Source organism: Erinaceus europaeus, chromosome 5 (genome assembly GCF_950295315.1).
Source record: "Erinaceus europaeus chromosome 5, mEriEur2.1, whole genome shotgun sequence".
Classification (NCBI taxonomy): Eukaryota; Metazoa; Chordata; class Mammalia; order Eulipotyphla; family Erinaceidae; genus Erinaceus; species Erinaceus europaeus.
The window spans coordinates 54,136,271-54,142,744 of record NC_080166.1 but is presented as its reverse complement, the minus strand read 5'-3'; the positions used below and the strand labels follow the sequence as shown (position 1 = coordinate 54,142,744).

At 41.3% G+C, this 6,474-nt stretch overlaps 1 non-coding gene across 1 annotated transcript; it reads right to left on the bottom strand.

Annotated features, from left to right (window-relative positions):
* Positions 1-2,096: 2,096 nt before the first annotated feature.
* Positions 2,097-2,203, bottom strand: LOC132538791 (U6 spliceosomal RNA). The gene has a single exon (XR_009550114.1). It is a non-coding gene; the product is annotated as a U6 spliceosomal RNA (small nuclear RNA).
* Between the last annotated feature and the right edge of the window lie 4,271 nt (positions 2,204-6,474).

Sequence of the window (6,474 nt, the reverse complement as noted above, 5' to 3'; positions counted from 1 at the left end):
GGTGAGCTCTTTATATATTTTGGTTATTAGCCTCTTGTCTGATGTCTGGCATGTGAAATTCTTCTCCCATGCTCTAAGGGATCTTTTTTGGGTGGTGGTTTCTGTTGCTGTGCAGAAACTTTTTAATTTCATATAGTTTCATTGGTTTATTTTTGTTTTAGTCTTCTTTGTAGTTGGATTTGTATCATTGAAGATGCCTTTAAAAATCAGATGAAAAAAAGCTCTGCTAATATTTCCCTCTAAATATTTGATAGTTCCTGGTCTAACATCCAAGTCCTTGATCCATTTGCAATTTACTTTTGTGTTTGGTGAAATACAGTGGCTCGGTTTTATTCTTCCTCATTTTTCAACCCAATTTGCCAACACCTATTGTTGAAGAGAGCCTCTTTTCTCCATTTAATAGTTTGGGCACCTGCGTCAAAGATTACATGTCTAAAAGGTGTGGGGGCTTATTTCTGGGATCTCAATTCTATTCCAATGTTTAGTGTAACGGTATAAATTTAGCTAGAACATTCAAGGAAGTTGTCTCTGAGGGAGAACAGAAAAGCATGAGTTATGTGAAGCAATGAAGTATTGAGTCTCTGGGGCAATAATGAATAAAGAAATAATAAAGAAAGAGCTGGTGTGAAACTCTGAGATAAGAACAAGCTTGCAGCATGTCTGTAAAAAAAAAAAAAAAGCAAGAAAGCCTGGGTAGATAGGAGAGAGGGAGGGAAGAAGGATGGCACAGAATTCCCTGAGACACCAGCAGGTTGGTCTCATATAGGGGACAGTAGACCACTGAGTTTTCTTACGAGGGGGTGGAAATACAATGAAGGGTCTGAACAGGAGTAGGTGGCATTGTATGCATTATTTTTTAAAATTTTTGACTGCTGTATTAAAACTAGTCTGAAAGGGGGAAAGAAACCTAACTTGGGAGACCTGGTCGATGTTGGTGCACACATCTAATCTTTGATAAGGGGCCCAAAGTATTAAATGGAGGAAGGAGGCTCTCTTCAATAAATGATGCTGGGAAAATTGGGTTGAAACATACAGAAGAATGAAACTGAACCACCTTATCTCACCAGAAACAAAAATCAACTCCAAATGGATCAAGGAAATGGATGTTAGACCAGAAACTATTAAATACTTAGAGGAAACCATTGGTGGAACACTGTCCCACTTAAACCTCAAAGCAGAAGCTTTTCAATTTGTTGTAGTCCCATTGATTTGTTTTTGATTTAGTCTTCCTTGCAGTTGGGTTTGTGTCATCAAAGATTTCCTTGAGGTTTAGATGAGAAAGTGTTCCACCAATATTTTCCTCTAAGTATTTGATAGTTTCTGGTCTAAATCCAGTCCTTGATCCATTTAGAATTTAATTTTGTTTTTGGGACCTACTGTCTGCCCTGATCCAGCTTTCTAGTTCTGTTCTCATCTCTGATCAGGTTCCTGATTCTTAAACAATTTGTTCTTCTTTATATCTTAATGCTCTTCAGCCACCAAGTTGCAGATGCTACCATGAAACCAACCTGTCTTCCCTGGGCAGATGACCTCACCAATGTGTCCTAGACCCCTACCTCTCCAGACCCTTGCCCCACTAGGAAAAGGTATAGATATGCTGGGGGCATGGATTGACCTGTCAGTGTCCATGTCCAGAGAAGAAGCAATTACTGAAGCCAGACCTTCCACCTTCTGTACCCCATAAAGATCTTTGGTCTATATTTTCAGAGGGATAAAGAATATGGAAGTTTCCAATGGAGGAGACGGGACATGGAACTCTGGTAGTGGAAATTGTATAGAATTATACCTGTTATCTTACAGTCTTGTTAATCATTATTAAATCCCTAATTAGATAGAAAAAATTATGCCATTTCAGAAACAACTCCTATTTGTAAATTAACAAATTTGATATTCAAATAAATTTGGATGCTAATATAAAATGAAAGTTTAATTTTGAGGCAACATTGTAAGCATAGAGTCCTGCTTTGTGCGTTGTCTGCTGCTCAACCTGTGAGTGCTGACGCATTCAGCTGAGTATTAGTTTTTATCGGTGGAAAGGGAGGTTTGTTCTGCCATGGGCTATTTGGATATTTATCTATTTGTTTACTTAGTTTTTGAAATATATGGAAAACTTCACGAATTTGCATGTCATCCTTGCGCAGGGGCTATGCTAATCTTCTCTGTATCATTCCAATTTTAGTATATGTGCTGCTGAAGCGAGCACCTATTTGGATATTTATAACATCATTTGTAGCCCGTGAAAAATTATCAACTTAAAAATTAGCACTTACTGAATTTTGTGTCCTTTCTGTGATTACCTTGGCAGGAACAGACCAAATAATTTTGTACATTGGCCACAGGCCAGTCATTCCCCACCCCAGGTTTGTATAGTCAGTTGATCTCATACTCTTAAATTTGTAGCTGAGAGCAGGCCCAGAAATGTAGGGACTAACATCAAAAATGGAGATTGGATTATGGCCTGCCTGTGCCTATGCATTGCAGCTATAGAAGCAGATACTCATAGGACAAAGGCACACTGGTGATAATTGAGTTAAAATAGAACTGATTTGGGTCTGTGTAGTGGAGCTGAGTTCTGTGCTTCCCCCAGTGAAGTTATTTCCCCAGACCAAACGGAGAAATGCAGAACTTTTTTTTTTCCTCCAGGATTATTGCTGGGGCTCAGCGCCTGCACCACGAATCCACTGCTCCTGGATTGAAAAAATGGAGTCCATTTTTTCCCCTTTTGTTGCCCTTGTTGTTGTAGCCTTGTTGTGGTTATTATTGTTGTTGTTGATGTCGTTCATTGTTAGATAGGACAGAGAGAAATGGAGAGAGGAGGGGAAGACAGAGAGGGGGAGAAAAAGATAGACACCTGCAGACCTGCTTCACTGCCTGTGAAGTGACTCCTTTGCAGGTGGGAAGCCTGAGGCTGGAACCGGGATCCTTACGCCGGTCCTTGTGCTTTCCCTCACGTTCACGTGCACTTTACCTGCTGCGCTACTGCCCGACCCCCAGCTGCAGAACTTTAAAGTCATTATTTATTTATTCATTTATTCATCTATTTATTTTACCAGAGCACTGATCAGTTCTGTTTTATGGTGGTGCTGGGGATTGAACCTGGGACTTCAGAGCCTCAGGCATGAGATTCTCTTTGCATAACCATTATGCTATCTACCCCCAATCCCAGTTCAACGTCACCTTTTATAAAGCACTGATACACCCATGTCCAGATGACTACGAGGCTCCACACTCTGAAATGTCTCCTGTCTACCAGGTGTGTTCAATAAATAACAGGAATGCTGTTGTATTGAAAGGGGCAGGGTTTTTTTTTTTTTTTTTTTTTCCTCCAGGCTTATCACTGGAGCTCAGTGTCTGTACTACAAATCCACTGCTTCTAGCAGCCACTTTTTTTCCCCCATTTTATTAGATAGGACAGAGAGAAATTGAGAGAGGAGCTGAAGATAGAGAGGGAGAGAGAAAAGTAGATACCCGCAGACCTGCTGCACTGTTTGTGAGGCATTCGCCATGCAGGTGGGGAGCCAAGGGCTCGAACTGAGATCTTTGAGCAGTCCCCATGATTTGTACTACGTGCACTTAACACAGTGCACTACCACCAGACCTTAAAGAGGTAGAGCTGAGTCTTAGAGGATGCACGTGCCATGTGGTACCAGAATTCATGGGGTTTCCTGTTTATGTAAGAGCTATAGTTTTGTAGGACCACTGAGGGCACTGACACAAGACAGTTTTCCATCAGTGAAGCTCGAATATCAGACCATTGAATAGTGTCCTTTCCAACAACTGATAAAATTTCTGGGTCATAGCATCACATCTGGCCACTCCTGTTCATAAGATCTGTATCTGGCCAAGTGGGTAAAGGAGGCAAGTAGCTTTCTCTTGTTGCCCTCTCTTCTATATTCTTGGCCTCAAATCAGAGTACTGGGTGTGGTCTCATAAAATGGAGACAGCAATGGGCATAGGGTGGATTCTATGGCTGCTGTGAGTGGGTTGGTTCTCCCCCTGTACTTCTGACACTCCTTTGGAGATAAGTGGAGCCATATTTCTTTTCTGGCAGCTCCAGAGCCCAAATGTCAGTTGAAAACTTTGAAGTTTTGGGGGAAAGAGAAAGACATTCTATAAAGAGAAGGAGTTATTATTGCTTCCTGACTTTGGTGAGTGAGCAGTGGTCTGGTACATTTGGACAGCAGTAGTTGACTTCATATTCATTTGTCTTGATTTATTTTTAACCAAAACTTAAAATTCTTCTGAGTTAAATACGATTAGCAAAAATAAACAAAAACTACAGACAAGCACAATCCTAACTTTTTTTTTTTGCTGTGACTGTAAAAATATGTTTGTGAATCAGAAAGTAAGCAAAATAAAATGAAAAACTGGTGTGATTCCACAGCTTTCTCAGTCCACACAGCAGGAATTTAGATCATATTCAGTTTGTTGATGCACGTTTTTCCTGTAGCTTCAGATTTTGTTTTTAGTTCTCTTTATGACGTGGCTCATGAGTATGAATCGACCTGCCAATGCCCATGCTCAGTGGGGAAGCAGTTATAGAAGCCAGACCTTCCACCTTCTGCCCCACAATGATTCTGGGTCCATACTCCCAGAGGGATAAAGAATAGGGAAGCTGTGGGGGTGGGGTGCTAGCGCAGCGGGTTAAGTGCACATGGCACAAAGTGCACTGACCAGCTTAAGGATCTGGGTTTGAGCCCCCAGCTCTCCACCTGCAAAGGGGTCGCTTCACAAATGGTTAAGCAGTTCTGCAAGTGTCTTTCTCTCCCCCTCTCTGTCTTTCCCTTCTCTCTCCATTTTTCTCTGTTCTATCCAACATCGATGATATCACTAACCACAACAATAATAATAACTATAACAACAAAAACAACAACAAGGGCAACAAAAGGGGGGGAATCAAATTAAAAAAAAAAACAAACCAGGGAGTCGGGCAGTAGCACAGTGGGTTAAAAGCACGTGGCTCCAAGGGCAAGGACCAGCATAAGGATCCTGGTTGGATCCCCCTGCTCCTTACCTGCAGGGGAGTCACTTCACAGGCAGTGTAGCAGGTCTGCAGGTGTGTATCTTTCTCTCCCCTTCTCTGTCTTCCCCTCCTCTCTCCATTTCTCTCTGTCCTATCTAACAATGATGACATCAGTAACAACAACAATAATGAATACAGCAACAAAAAAATAATAAACAAGGGCAGCAAAAGGGAAAATTAAATAAAGAAAAAAGAACATTAGGAAGGTCTGGCGTATTGCACCAAAGTAAAGAACTCTGGGTGGTGGTGGGGTTCAGGTCCTGGAACATGATGTCAGAGGACCTAGAGAGGGTTGAATTGTTATATGGAAAACTGCTAAATGTTATACATGTACAAACTACTGTTTTCTGTTACTGTATTTTAGTGTTGACTGTAAACCATTAATCCCCCCAATAAAAATGTTAAAAAAAAAGTTAGGAAGGTTGAGAATTCAGAGATGAACTGGGGGAGAGTCAATGGATCTATTACACTGAGAACAAAGTAGAGTTAGGAGCTTGGAAGGTGAATATAGAACAGTGAGTTGGAAAGGGTCAAGAGGCAGAAGTAGAGAGAAAATCTGTGGAAAGGAGAGTCGGATCAAACATCTAAAAGCAAAACCCCAATTAAACTTAAAGGACCAAGGATTCCGGGAGAATAGAACCAAGAGCCTAGAGAATTGACCAGAAGAGGAGTTGAAAGAGTCTCACTTTAAAGGCAGGATTGTGAAGGGGATAAAAGAGTGCATTCCTTCCTGACTTCAAACACTGTCCTCCTCTTCCTCGCTCTTCAGACCGGCAGTTTTTCAGGTCTTTAGAGGACAGTTAAATCTGGTGATTAAGTACATGCATCCTGTTAATCCTGGGTTTACCATGACCTCTCTGTGGCTGGGGGTGGGGGATGGGGAGCAGTGTTTCAACTTCTCCATCAACCGAACAGGGGTAAATAATAGAGTCTGTGTCAGGGTTGCTGAGAGGACTGTAAGAGACAAAACAGATAAAGAGCTCAGCTACTTTGGGGCACTGGTGATTATTTTGCAATCTCCTTTCTTGCAAGATTTTCTAGAAACCAGACTGGAGATCTAGTGTGGTTTAGAAGAAAAGGAACAAGTCGTATTTAAGAAATTAGAAACCAGACTCCTTCTTAAGGTGCAGTTAACTGTTGCCTTAGAGTTCAGAGCCAAACACTACCTCCATTGCATATGCCATACATCAGACATAGTGACTTTCCAGTGTGCTGGTGTCCAGCCAAGGCTACATTTGAATCAAGAAGGTACCACTTATTTTTTAAAAATATTTATTTATTTATTCCTCTTTGTTGCCCTTGTTTTTTTATTGTTGTAGTTCTTATTGTTGTTGTTACTGATATCATTGTTGTTGGATAGGACAGAGAGAAATGGAGAGAGGAGGGGAAGACAAAGAGGGGGAGAGAAAGATAGACACCTGCAGACCTGCTTCACTGCCTGTGAAGCAACT